At 33.7% G+C, this 15297-nt stretch overlaps 1 long non-coding RNA gene across 1 annotated transcript; it reads left to right on the top strand.

The window, feature by feature from the left end:
• The first annotated feature begins 592 nt into the window (after positions 1 to 592).
• Positions 593 to 8406, top strand: LOC134242499 (uncharacterized). Its single transcript, XR_009986869.1, has 4 exons — positions 593 to 814; positions 1116 to 1253; positions 7212 to 7335; positions 8346 to 8406. It is a non-coding gene; the product is annotated as an uncharacterized LOC134242499 (long non-coding RNA).
• Positions 8407 to 15297: the final 6891 nt, after the last annotated feature.

Below are 15297 nucleotides of genomic sequence, written 5' to 3' on the forward strand. Positions count from 1 at the left end.
TAATTGCAATGTGATGCAATTCTAAAGAAAACGGTCGTATTTGAGTACCTTCAGCTCAGATATAAATATGGTCTAAAAAATAAAACATATGGAATGTGATGTAAATCATCCAAAGCAGGTCTTTCATTAATAAATACATTTTGGATCAGAATTTGCAATCTTTATAATAATATTTTTTTTTTTTGTTTTCTGTTAGCTATCGTCACATTATGTTTAATACATCAATATGAGCAACACATTTTCAGATCAGAATAATAATGTGGTTCAATTTCATACAGTCGGATAATTGAATATTGTAAGATGTTTTTCGCAGATGCAACGTATATAGCTAGGTCAAGTACTCAAAAGCCAAGCATAACAAAAAAAAACTAATTTTAAGGCAGAGAACGATCCAGATTTTCAATTTATTTCTTCTTTTAAAATTAGTACAAACAAGGGTGAGGGGTAAAATAGTAGCTAAATTGTTCATCCTCATTGAGAACTGAGCTCTAATTTGATTATTTTTATAAGATTGATACTTGTATGTAATTGCTTAATCAATCAGTCTAGATAAGCTTCGTTTTTGTGTTTTCTTATAAAATGAATAGTCTGTCGCAACTGTTTCTGGGTCTATGCCTGGTGCTTTATTTTCAAATGGCTTTTACCTGGAAGAACGAATGGGACCGTCCATTAAACTTTCAGTGTCCTCTGCAAACCCAAGCTATCGACGCTGTTGTGTCATGTCATCGAGATAACTACGAAGATAGGCGTTATGAACTCAATTGAGGAAATGTTATAAGAACTTCAGATGTGGCTGTGAACTGTGAATGGACTGGTGGGTTTATTGAAGACAAATCAATTTTTAAATGCTAAATTTCATGAAGTGTTTTGGAAAATTACAAATTGCTTTGCAAAGACAAAAAAAAATACTAAGAAAATCTAAACATTTTTACATATTCCATAGTATTTTTTTGTTTATTATGAAAAAAAATGTGAAATACTAATTAACTTAGTACGTGGAGGGAAAGGACAGTTTTAGTCCTTCTTATTTCGCATCCATTATATGTAGCAACATTTTTTAAAAGTAATCTTATTAGCTATAATATTTGCTCATTGACTTTATTATATTCTTAAAGGATACGTCAACGACTTTGACCAAGTTGTCCATTTTCAATGTCCTGGTGCAGGGTACATTAATGGAATGGCAAGTTATCACCGCGATTCGTATGAAGACAGACGTCATAAATTTCGTTGCTGTGGACCAAAAAGTTCAAGTTGGTTAAAATGATTTTTTTTTATTTTAAATAATGGAATTTTGCATTGAAGTTGAGGTGAAACATGTTTGATTTCCTTAGGAACATAAGGGATGTGAAGACAACATTCTGATCATTGTTTACGAATTTACTATTATTTTGTAAAATATAACATTAATAACTAAGAAATAAAATCCTTTTTATCGACAACAGGGAGTCTAACAATAAGAGGCTGAATAAAAATCTTCGACCCCAACATATTTGTACAAATAATTATTAAATAATCTAATATAACTACCCATTTTCATTTCAAGAAAAACGAAATATAAAATATTTCAGACCATTTTTAAAACTTATTAAGGTCATCCGTTTCCAACGGAAGACCTTCTACTGATTCTGTTGGTAAAGATTATTATTCTTTTTTTTTTCTTCTACTTCCTAGATGCCAACTTTGAGGCCTCATATCTCACTCATTTCTTAAGAGGTTTTGCTCAAATTTTCAGACATTATTGATGGTAATAAACTCTATCAGAATAATATCTAACATTTTAAAAATTTACTTCCGCTTATCAGTTATTTCCCTTTCTAAGAAAAATTATAGGCTTTCGTTTCCGGATAAAGGCTCAGAGACCACAAAAGCTGGAGCAGAAATTTTACTGGTTTTAGATAAAAGAAGGATTGAAGTTGTGCACATCGGTTTTTGTTTTTCGATTTCTGTATTCAAAATGGCGCTTTAAAGGGGTCAAAAATTAGAACGCCTAAAAGAGTGAAAATTTTCACATATTTTCCTTTTTTTCTTGAAAACTAAAAATATTTTGTTAAGACATATTGAATAAAAGTTGTGCATTATTGCAAGAGCTTTCATTTGATATCATTAAAAAGGGGCTGGCCCCTAAAATTAGGGATCTAGTGCCCTTGAAAGTTTTTGCTATATATCTCAAAAACGATTAATATTTCGAGTGACTTTTGATAATAAAGTTGTGCTTTAACATCTTACTGATCTTATGAAATTGTTATTTTGTTCTAGTCTTGATTAAAATGAGCTAGATGCATGACCGATATATGTACAGGTAATTCTTTTCACTCAGCTCGTAAATGAGAGCTTCTCATGCGTGTATATAAAACAAACTTACTTTAAATAAAAATCATGGCTACATTGGATGCTAATATATTCTTTAGAATAAAGTTCTTGAAGTGTTTTGTGCTTTTTTTCCCCAAATTGTCATGCTTATTTACTAAGCGCACGCCTTTACATTCACCTTGTTTGTTTACAATTATATAACGCGCCTCCCTCGATAACGCGGGGCAAAGTCGGTCACCAGGAATCAATCGGCGGGTAATCCAGCGACCCACAGTTATACACAAATAAAAACACAGAATGGTTAAATTCATTTTTTTAAATATATTAAATTGTTCCTTAATATTATCTCTGTCCTATGAAAATATTAATTTGTTCAAGTCTTGCGTATTATAGGAAAGAAAGCTAGACGGTTCTCATCTTGCTATTGAAGGAAAACTCTTTAGTCTTTATGCGTAGAATTGCAATAAACTTGCCATAAGTAATAAATATTTTACAACGCTGTATCATATCTCTTTTTTAAAATAAGGTTTTAAACGTGTTCTTTGGTTCCCGTTTAGAGTATTCAATGGCATCATTTTCATTTTATTAATCAAGATCTTTCCAAGAGAAAGAGTTATAGAAAAGCACGAGCTAGTATCTTTTCTTCGTTTAAATATGAACACAAACAATATGAACGAAAACGATAAACGCCCGGATCTCATAAAAAGAACTTTTAAAGAGTCAAATAATACTAAAATTATTTACCGCGCGATTCCCACATTCACCTGGAACCCAGATTTTAAGCGTGTGTACCATTGCGTAATCTTACGATTACACGTGTCCAAGAAAATCTAAAGCGGCACACCGCGGCGAACCATTGTCGGATATTTGAGATTAATATGTTGGCTTATCTTTGTTTTAAATTTGATCGTGATACATGTTTATCTAAAAACAGCTATCTAAGCTTTGTGTTTGTTTACAATTACGCGACCAATCTTCCATCGCTTGTTGACATTAACTTACACAGCGTGGTCAAATGTTAAATCTACTTTTACAAACTTACGGAAAACATTATTTTCTGTAAGTAAATCGAATCTTTCAAAAATATTTTAAAATATCTTAGGTTAGACTTTAGAACAAAACGCTGGGATATTTATTTTATATGTACATTAATCAATCTTCAATTTTTATAGTTCGTTAGTTCAATGTGTAATTTTACTTTTCATTTTGACGATTCATAGCGTAAGGACTGGCGATCTACGGTTACTTAACTTTAACCAATATTGATTTAAATGCACAAGCTTAATTTGTGCTTTTAACACACAAATAAATCTGTTTTCAACACAAATTTTCCCAAACACATTTTTTTTCATCACAGATTTTTACCATGGCTATTTCAGTTTTAAACTTTTAAAGACAATCTTCCGAATCATAAGGATTAAATTAGAATTATACTCAATGAAATGGACTAAACATCGATAAGTATCTCCGCACCTGTAAACTTCATAAGTGACTTCTGTGCTTGCACAATGCCCATTTTTATTACAGGTTGAATAGTCAAGTTGAAAAAATAATTCAAGATTTTAAAGCAATGAATTTAATTTGTGTAATAATTTATTTAAAACCTGTAAATGATTTGTATAGTGTGCTAACATTTTAATTTTGTTCCGTGATTTTAAAAATAATTAATCAGTAGCAGGTTATACAATGAACATTTAAGTAGTAATAAACCCGCATCGTATGTACGGAATCGAAAATTTAAGAACTTATATAACAATCTGCAGCTACATGTACTGGATATCAGAAATTTATCATGTAATTACACACTTTTATTTCCTAATTTAAACTTTTAAAATCATAACCGGCACCATAGTTAAACATTAATTGTCTTATAATCGGCACTTAGGGCCTTTGAGCAGGGAGGGATCTTTTTTGTGCCAGCACCTAAGGCGACACAGGACCTTGTTTTATACGGTCTCATCGGAAGAACAGGTCCCCATGTCCCACAGTGGGATTCGAAACCACGACGTAAGGAGCTGATCCTTACCTCGCGACTATGGGGGATATAAAATGAAAACAATGAAGAAAACGGTCAGTTAAAAAAAAGAAGGGGTCGTTTTGAAATATTATTCTTACGAACTTCAGGGCAAGTATGAGAAACCATATTTATGAAAGCTTCCTGATATAAAAAAGATTACTTTTTTTCAAATCATGACTAGAGTTTTCCCTTGCAAAGTGATTGTGTATTTTGGGGAGTAGTGGGGATGGGACGGGAATGAAACGGTCTGTTTAACTGTCCATATGTCTGTCTGTCCCTGAAAGTTTTTCCCAGAAGGCCAGGCTATAACATAAAGTAACCAGAAGCTTGTACTCGATACAAAGATTTCAAATGATCCTAGGATGTGTCATTGTATTTATTCAAGCCAATATTACGGGAAATTCAAGATCACTGGAGACAGAATTGATGTTTTGTTGCATTCATTTATATGTAATCGAGAATATCTGTAAGCTCATACTTGATACAGAGATTGCTTGTGATAAAAAAGTTTTTTTACGAATTTGACTCAGAAAATAGTATTTTTTCATTCTGACTATATTTGTTTAAGTTCATACTTGATACAAATTGCTTATAGTCCGCCGGTTTTCAGATGACTTAAAATAAGGTCATTTTAACAAATTCAGGGCCAATGAGAGAAAAGTTGTAAAACACCTGTCAGAGTTATGAATTTCTAAAAGTTGTTTCAGATTGAGGGTTTGTCTTGACAAAGAGCCAAGGTTATTCTGTTAAAATCAAGGTAACTGACAGAAGAAATCTGTTCTTTTCCAGGCTATGAACTAGTAAGTGAAAATCATTGGAGGCTCTTTCTTGAAACATAGATTACTTATGATTGGAGGTTTTGTCATGTCACCCTGATCAAAGGTCTTTCTGGCAAATCAAGGTCACTGAGAGAGAGAAAAAATTTTTAAGCATAACTTTGTAATTAAGATTCACTGGAGGCTCATGATGAGAAGAAAAGGTTGTTTACATAAGAAAGTGCAGTGACCTTGACCCAAGGTCGGAACTTCCTGTCCACAGCTCCAACGGAAGACCTACTCGTTGCTTTGCAACGAGCTCGGCTCTAGTTTTATATACTTATTGAAAGAGATCTAGAAGGGAGAGGGAAGAAATTCTTAGCTCAATTGTCCAGAGCTTACCGGTATGCGACGGAAAAGATTCCGTCATCCATTTGTCTACATACTACATGTATCTCCAAAAACTATTCACCTTGTACAATTTTCCACTGATTTCAACTAAACCTGTCACATAAAATACACAATTTTTTTTTTAAATCAGTGTTTAATTTCAATGATGGTGTTGCCATTGTTGCTAAAACAAGAACTGTAGTGAAATACTTTGACAACTTTACTTTCCGTTCAAATTTTGTCTGATTTGATTATACACTGTAACTTAGCAAGAATGTCAACTATTATACAAAATATAATTCTCATTCTTTCCTTTTTTATTCCTGTGTTAATTAGCGGTATCGCTATAATTACATGCATGTGCTAAAAAGAAAAATTAAGTTCAATTCTTAGTATACGTGGACTCATTGAAAACATAGGTATCAGAGATTACAGAGCTCACCTCAACGAATGTTGTCTTTAAGTAAGGCAAAGTCACACATTTAAGCAACAAAAAGTGTATATCCAAAAATGCAACATCTATGCAATTTTGATCTAATATTTTGGAATAGACCTATATAAAAACTTCAAACTAGTTCTTCATCATGAAAATATAATTAAAATCCAGCATCTGAAGCAAGTCTGTGAGTTTTCATCTCTTGCATCATTTGTGCAAGTTTGGTTTATATAAGCCCTATAGTTTCTTGGTAATGGACCTGCATCCATAACTTTTACCAGGTCCATTATCTGGAAAATGTATGTCGAATTCAGTATCTGAAGCAAGTTCATCAAGGTGCATCCTAAGATGTATCATCCATGCAAGTTTGCTCAACATAGGGCTCATAGTTACTTGGAAATGAAACCTGTACGAAAAAAACTTACCTTTTAACTAATCCAGAAAATGTAAGTCAGATTCAGCATCCGAAGCCAGGCTGGTAGTATGCATCCTAAGATGTATCATCCATGCAAGTTTAGTCATTATAGGGCTCATAGTAACTTGAAAATGAATCCTGCACCAAAAAAATTAACATGTTCACTCATCCGGAAAAAGTAGGTCACATTCAGCATCCGAAGCAAGTCTTTAAGTATGCATCCTAAGATGTATCATCCATGCAAGTTTGGTCGTTATACTGCTCATAGCTTCTTGGAAATGAGACCTGCACCAAAAACATTAACCTGTTCAGTGTTCACGCATGCGGAAAATGTAGGTCAGATTCAGCATCCGAAGCAAGCGTGGTAGTGTGCATCCTTAGATGTATCATCATGCAAGTTTGGTCAACATAGGGCTTATAGTTACTCGGAAATGAGACCTACACCAAAAACTGCACCAAAAATGTTAACCTGCTCCAAAAACATTAACCTGGTCATTCCTTCGCTGAAATTTCAGCATCTGAGACTTTGACTGGTACAATGAAACACATTAGAAGCATCTTTCATGCATGTCTAATCAATATAGGACATAGAAGTACTTAAAAAGAAAACTGCTCCAAAAAACTTAACCTAATAACATGGGACGCCGACGCTGAGGGTATTACATAAGCTCCCCCAACTTCGTTGAGGTGAGCTAAAAATTGCATGAACTAAATGGTAGTAGCTCTTAGATTTAATTACATCTCAAATGAAGCTAAAAGCAAGCGGCGGATACTCTACAATACAAGCCACATCAAAATACAGGGAACATACAGGATATTATTTCAATTAAATTGGGTATTTTCGGAAAAAATTCAAAGGACTGTTCTAACTTTTTTTATCTTCAGATTACTATTACCGTAATTGCAGATGGACTGGATGGCTGAATAACTTCGATGATCCAGTGGCTTATTTTGTCCCTAATGGTTATGTTTTACGTGGAGTCAACAGTGTCCATAACGATGATTATGAGTAGGTCAATTTATAGAAACCGACAAAATTACAAATTACCAAAATGATTATTGTTTCTTATACCTAAGCTCATCAGTTTTGTATTATGCAAGATAAGCTGTAAAGAATCCTCTATTTTCACACAAAACACAAAATGACATGCTTCTGTCGTGTGGGTGCTATATATAGATATTTCTATAAATTTTCATATACATGTACTAGTTTATATAAGAAAACTATAATTTCATGCTACATGTATAAATGAATTGCTTAATCAAAAGCATAATCTTGTAATTTTGTTAGGCTAGAAAATCCATCTCATTAATTGAACACTACATGTACAGTCATGTACTTTAAAATTTCAAACATTCATCGACAAATTTTCTTCATAATTTTCTTCACATCCCGCCCCGTGGGGATCCGGGTTAGAATAGGTCCTCAATACCCCCTTGCTTGTCGTAAAAGGCGACTAAATGGGCGGTCCTTCGGATGAGACCGTATAAACCGAGGCCCCCGTTTTACAGCAGGTGTGGCACGATAAAAATCCCCCGTTCAATGGCCCTAAGTGCCGAGCATAGGCCTAGGTTTGCAGCCCTTCACCGGCAATGGTGACGTCTCCATATAGTGAAATATTCTGGAGAGGGGCGTTAAACAGCATACAGTCAATCAATCAATCTTCACATCCCTTATAATATATTACTTAAGTATGTACAGGTATATGATCATATATATTAAACGAATTTATATAATCTGTGCATGGAAATTAAATAACCGAAGATGAATTTTTAATTACATGACAATTTAACATGTGACCATGCAGTAGCCGTTTTCATTGGATATGTTTGAACATTGCACACATGTAACTCATTTTAATACATTTTTTTCTCCATATTATCAATTTTAGCAAATAAAAAGAAAGGGTATTTTAATGATTTTGACCATGGGTTGACAATACTGAATTGCAATTGCTTTATTTTTTTTTGTATTTGATTCAATTCTCATTTATATTATTTTATTTCTCATGTTTCTAGGGACCGCAGATTTCAGTTTGAAGTATGTCAACTCCTCACAAGAAAATAATTGGATTGTTTTTCTTAGTACATATAACAATACTGTAGAGTAAATAAAGGCGATTTTTAAACGTTTATAGTCTTGCCACATTCTCTTGGTTTTTACACTTAAATTTCCATTTTACAATTGTACATTTGACCGACTATACATGTAGAATTCATGTGATTGAGCATGTAATACTTTCAGCGGCTTATTTTTAAATTCTGAAGAAAAAAAATATCAATACAAGTGAACCATGGGCCACCTTGCTCATCTGAGGAGTATTTTAAAGATAAAATTGGGGGCATGGTATGTTTGAAACAAACTGTTTAAACTACATCATCTGAAGATGCATCCATATAAAAATGTCTAATCAAGGTTATCCTGTTCTTGATAAAAGGTTTGTCCTATCTATTCCTGTGTAAACTTTGTTGGCCATTGTGGTCCCATCTTACCCTTGGGAGTCATAATTTGAACAAACTTAAATCTACAAGTACACTGCTACCATATAAATATAACCAATCAAATCGTTGATGTTCTTGAAAGAAGATTTTCAGATTTTGCCTACTTAAAACTTTGATGGGCCATTGTAGCCCCATCCTATACTACCCCAAGGGTCATGATTGAATGTACACTTCTTGCAAATGTTTCTGTATAATTTTAAGATCTAGTGTTAGAATGGTATTTTTTTTGGAGATTCTTAAAAGATGCAACTGATTTTCCACTTATGTGTAATTTTTATGTGCAATTATGTGTAATCCTTTGGAGGAGGATAGCCCTGCATTTGAACAAAGTTGAATCCCTGTTACTAAAGGATATTTTGTTGAAAGATTGACTTCAATTGACGCAGCGATTCTTGAAAAGTGAAAAATGTGAAAAGTTTACAGATATTTAGATGACAGGTGATGAGAAAAGCTCACTTGAGTTATCAGCTCAGGTGAGCTAAAGGAATACTGCACAAATATTATCATTATTACAGGTATAATGAAATCTGTAAGTTGTATTCCTTGATTAAAGATATAAAAAACGTTACCATTTCTTTTCTATTCGAACGTTTTGTACAACTTTTTTCTTTACTTGAAATTTCTTTTTCAGAAGTATTTTGACGTTTTAAAAAGAATTGAAAAATCAAAAATTTTACATGTACATTTATTTCTAAAGCATGTCAGATGTACATACATGCACCTTCATAGTGTTCATACATCGTACCTTTGGATAAAGAACACAGTCACATCTAGAAAACAAGAGGCCCAGGGGCCACATCACTCACCTGAGCTAATCAGCTAGGAAAATGCACAAATCTGATCAGAACTGAAAAGTTTACTGAAGAAGGGGGGGGGGGGGGCGGGGCGGGTTGAATTTAATACTAATTGAGAATGCCTTCATATTTATAGAGCATATTACTTTGCTGTTCTTTATAAAAAGATTTTTTTAAAACATTTTTTCTTATATATAACTTCATATGAATTTGATTCCCCATTGTTTCCCTCCCTAATCCAAAGGGACATGATTTAATAAATTTAAATCAGGATTTGAACAAACTTAATTCTACACTACCCGAAAAAGCTTCCGTATAAATACTAGTATCACTAATCATGGCTTTGCAATTCTTGAGAAGATTTTCATTAAATATATTTTAATGTAAAACTTGGATCCGCCATTGTGACCCCACCCTATCCCTGGGGGATATAATTTGAACAAACTAGATTCTATACCACCTGAGAATGATTCCATATAAATATCACTAATCATTGTTTTGAAGTATTTGAGATGACGAATTTTAAAGATTTCCCTATCTAGTCCTATATGTAAAACTTTGATCAGCCATTTTAGCCCCATCCTACCCCAAGGGGTCATAATTTGAACAAACTTGAATCTACACAACCTTGAGGATGATTTCACATGAGTTTCATCTTTTCTGGCCCAGTGGTTCTTGAGAAGAAGATTTTTAAAGATTTTTCCTATATATTCCTATGTAAAACTTTGATCAGCCATTTTGGCCCAACCCTACCCCCAGGGGTCATGCTTTGAACAAACTTAAATCTACACTACCTGAAAAAGCTTCCGTATAAATACTAGCATCACTAATCATGGTTTTGCTATTCTTGAGAAGATTTTCATTAAATATATTTTAATGTAAAACTTGGATCCGCCATTGTGACTCCACCCTATCCCTGGGGGATATAATTTGAACAAACTAGATTCTACACCACCTGAGAATGATTCCATATAAATATCACTAATCATTGTTTTGAAGTACTTGAGAAGACAAATTTTAAAGATTTCCCTACCTAATCCTATATGTAAAACTTTGATCAGCCATTTTGGCCCCATCCTACCCCCAGGGGTCATGATTTGAACAAACTTGAATCTACACAATCTAGAGGATGATTTCACACGAGTTTCATCTTTTCTGGCCTAGTGGTTCTTGAGAAGATTTTTAAAGATTTTTTTCCTATATATTTCTATGTAAAACTTGATTGGCCATTGTGGCCCCACCCTACCCCAAGGGGTCATGATTTGAACAAACTTGAATCTACACAACCTAGAGGATGATTTCACACGAGTTTCATCTTTTCTGGCCTAGTGGTTCTTGAGAAGATTTTTAAAGATTTTTTTCCTATATATTTCTATGTAAAACTTTGATTGGCCATTGTGGCCCCACCCTACCCCCGGGGGTCATGATTTGTACAAACTTGGATCTACACTACCTGAGGATGCTTCCATATAAATATGATCAATTATGGCTTTGTTATTCTTGAGAAGAAAATTTTTAAAAGGGCATAGACACAGTTTTGACAGCTAAAATTTCAAAATTTATTTTTTCCATTTTTACAAATATTCAACTAGGGTCTTTCTAAAGATCAATTTTAACACCAGTTGTCCAGATACAAGAGAGATTTAGAGCTCCAAACCTTTGTTATGTAAACAAGGCTAGTGTCATGTTTTTGTTTACACAGGTTAATATGCTAATATATGTTCGTTCAAAGAAAATAATTTCAATTATAAGTTAATTTTAAAACGATTCAACAGTTACTATTGATTTGCTGAACTTCATTTTGTTATAAATATATTTTTTATAAGTAAAAAAAAACTAGAACTGTCCAATAGGGACAAATACCCCCCGCTGGGTTTTTCAGAGAAGGTGTCAATTCAAAAATACTTTATGGATCTAGAGGTGCTCACAATTTTTAATACTTACAAAAATTTGCAGTGAAATATAATTGCTCATCATGTTTCTTAATGAATGAAACAAAGGTGCAACCAAATGAAACATCAATACTAATACATTGTAATTTCATTGTAACATTATTTTTTTTACTATTTTTTTATTTCTGCATTAAAAAAAATATATTGCAATTATGTGTTATGTCACTCTGCAAACTAATTGTTGAAAAAAAAATCATATTATACAAAATAAAATTAATCTTGATAACTTTTTATCAAATTCATTTTGAAAATAAAGAGCTGGTCATCCAGTAATGAAGTGCTTTGACAGACAATAAATTACAATTAAGAGAATATTAAAGAGAAGAGAGATCTTTAATTCTTGTGCTGCTCGATTCCCAGGAGATTACACATGGTTGATAATGAGATGCCTTAATGTTCAACTTCCCACACCAAACTCATTAATTTATCTTTAACTGGGTGCATGTCCAGTCATTATTCCCAAGAGACAAATGAAATTACATTATCTTCTGTGCAATGTAAAAACTGTTTTTAACACTTGATTTTTTCAAATGTTTTTATGAGTAGTTTTAAGCTGTAGTATTTTTGTACAGATATTCTAGATTCTATGGCTCAAACCTTATACATGAGCCCAAAATGAACAAATCAATTAAAATAAAAAATAAAACCTGTAAAATGCAAAAAAATGAACAAAAAGGGTTGAAAATTCCAGGTGCACTCTTTCATATGGTGAATAATAAGTGTACAAATTTTCAGATTAATCCTTGCAATAGTTTCTGAGAAACGGTCCAGACAAAACCACAAAATAAAAATGAAAAAACACCTGTAAAATTCAAAATAATAATCGAATCAAGATGAAAATATCAGGGGCACAACTTCATATGGTGAATAATATGTGTACAAATTTTCAGACAAATGCTTCCATAGTTTCTGAGTAATGGTCCAAACAAAATCTCGTCTACAGACAGACGGACATAGTGATTCCAATATACCCCCCCTAAACTTCGTTTGCGGGGGGTATAAAAACAAGGCACAAGCCTTGTTTACATTAGCAAGAACTTTAAGTTCTGTATCTTGTTTGTTAATCAACAAATGATGTTCAAATTTTTCTTAATCAATAGATGTTGCCTTAGATAATGATTGTAAACATTAAAATTGGTTTTAAACAAGAGGCCCATGGGCCACATCGCTCACCTGAGCTCTTTGGCTAGGAAAAACCAGAATTGGTTTATACTTGAAAAGCTTAAATCTAAAAGTAGTTCCAAGACCAATCATGGTTTTGCTATTCTTGAGAAGAAGATTTTTAAAGATTTTTCCTATATATTTCTATGTAAAACTTTGGTCAGCCATTTTGGCCCCGCCCTACCCCTGGGGGTCATGATTTGAACAAACTTGAATCTTAACTACCTGAGGGTGCTTCCATATAAATATGATCAATTATGGCTGTGCCTTTCTTAAGAAGAAGATTTTAAAAGAATTTTCCTATATATTTCTATGTAAAACTTTGGTCGGCCATTTTGTCCCTGCCCTACCCCTGGGGGCATGATTTGAACAAACTTGAATCTACACTAGCTACTTGAGGATACTTCCATATAAATATGATCAATTATGGCTGTGCTTTTCTTGAGAAGAAGATTTTAAAAGAATTTTCCTATATATTTCTATGTAAAACTTTGGTCGGCCATTTTGGCCCCGCCCTACCCCCGGGGGTCATGATTTGTACAAACTTGAATCTACACTACCTGAGGATGTTTCCCCATAAGTTTCATCTTTCCTGGCACAGTGGTTCTTGAGAAGAAGATTTTTAAAACATGCCGCCAAATTTTCATTAATTTCCAATTATCTCCCCTTGATTAAGGGCTTGGCCCTTAATTTGAACAGACTTGAATCCCCTTTACCCAAGGATACTTTGTGGCAAGTTTGGTTGAAATTGGCCCAGTGGTTCTTGAGAAGAAGTCGAAAAGTTTACGGACAGACAGACAGACGGACGTCGAACAATATGTGATCAGAAAAGCTCACTTGAGCCTTCGGCTCAGCTGTGTCCATGGCCCTTTAAAGAATTTTCCTATATATATCTATGTAAAATTTTGGTGGGCCATTGTGGCCCCGCCCTACCCCCGGGGTTCATGATTTGCACAAACTTGAATCTATACTACCTGAGGATGCTTCCATATAAATATGATCAATTATGGCGTTGTTATTCTTGAGAAGAAAATTTTAAAAGAATTTTCCTATATATTTCTATGTAAAACACTGGACGGCCATTGTGGCCCTGTCCTACCCCCGGGGTTCAAGATTTAAACAAAATTGAATCTACACTAGGATGTTTCCCTGTAAGTTTCATTTTTTCTTGCACAGTGGTTCTTGAGAAGAAGATTTTTTAAACATACCACCAAATTTTCATTAATTCCCAATTATCTCCCCTAGAATGAGAGTGTGGCCCTTCATTTGAACAAATTTGAATCCCCTTTATCCAAGGATGCTTTGTGGCAAGTTTGGCTGAAATTGGCCTAGCCGTTCTTGAGAGGAAGTCGAAAAAGTGAAAAGTTTACAGACAGACAGACAACTAGACAGACAGCTAGACAGCCGGACAAAATGTGATCAGAAAAGCTCACTTGAGCCTTAATCCGCTCAGGTGAGTTAACAAGAGATGTATGTAAAACACTTATGTCCCCTTACCCCCAATTGGAATTCTTCTAAAATCATGGCACATTTGTACCCAAAACAGAACTTCGCCTATATATTCATCTGATAAATTTGTATACTAAATTTCATTTCATTATGTGCAACCTTTGCAAAGAAAATAAACAGAAACTGCAAATAATTGGAATTCCCCCCAAATTTGAATTTTTCCAAGTCCAAAAGGGCAAAACTCCATCAAAAATGGTCCCATCAAACCAAAAACAGAACTTGACCTAGATATTTATCTGATACATGTATAATCTGTATACTATATTTCATTTCAGTAAGTACAGCCTCTGCAAGGAAAATGAACAGAAACTGCAAATGATTGGAATTTCAAGAGGCACAACTCTGTCAAACATGGAGCAATTTTACCCAAACAGAACTTGACCTACATGTAGATATCTGATATATCTGTATACCAAATTTCATTTCAGTATGTTGAACAACAGACAGACCGACCGACAAACCGACAGACAGCAGCAAATCAATATGCCCTCCCTTCTTGGAAGAGGGGCATAATAATTAAAAATTTGATGATTTGTTATAATTTAACACAAAATGCTAAAATAATTGGTTGCAACATAATTTTTCCCAAAGTGCATCAACTGACAATGTCTATGTACCACATGTACAAGGACAGAACTCTACATCTTACAGCCAAAATTGACCAGAAAAGCTAACAGATGGACAGCAAACACTGGAAAATAACCAATTGGAATTCTGAAATGCTAAAGTATCTGTACAAGTCTGGAAAGATAAGAAGGGGGGGGGGACACATACATATCAAATGTGTGTTACTCGATAATCATTTACATTGAGTACAAAAGGTCAAAAGACATTTTGAAGAGCTTGAGTGGCTATTTGATGACATAAAGAAAATGGTATCAAAGCCAGGACGACTTTGGTATGATAATGTCCAAAACAAAGTTGAGCACCATTGAGAGTAGGAAAGTCACAAGTAAAACATCTCTTAAGATCACCAACTGTTATATTTAGCACCAGTTAAACTTAAAACAGTTCCATTTACAAACATTTATTTTTGTAAAGCACACCATCTGA

This window comes from Saccostrea cucullata, unplaced genomic scaffold, assembly GCF_032062105.1.
Source record: "Saccostrea cucullata isolate Sc308-1 unplaced genomic scaffold, CSIRO_AGI_Scuc_v1 ctg8788, whole genome shotgun sequence".
NCBI classification, from domain to species: Eukaryota; Metazoa; Mollusca; class Bivalvia; order Ostreida; family Ostreidae; genus Saccostrea; species Saccostrea cuccullata.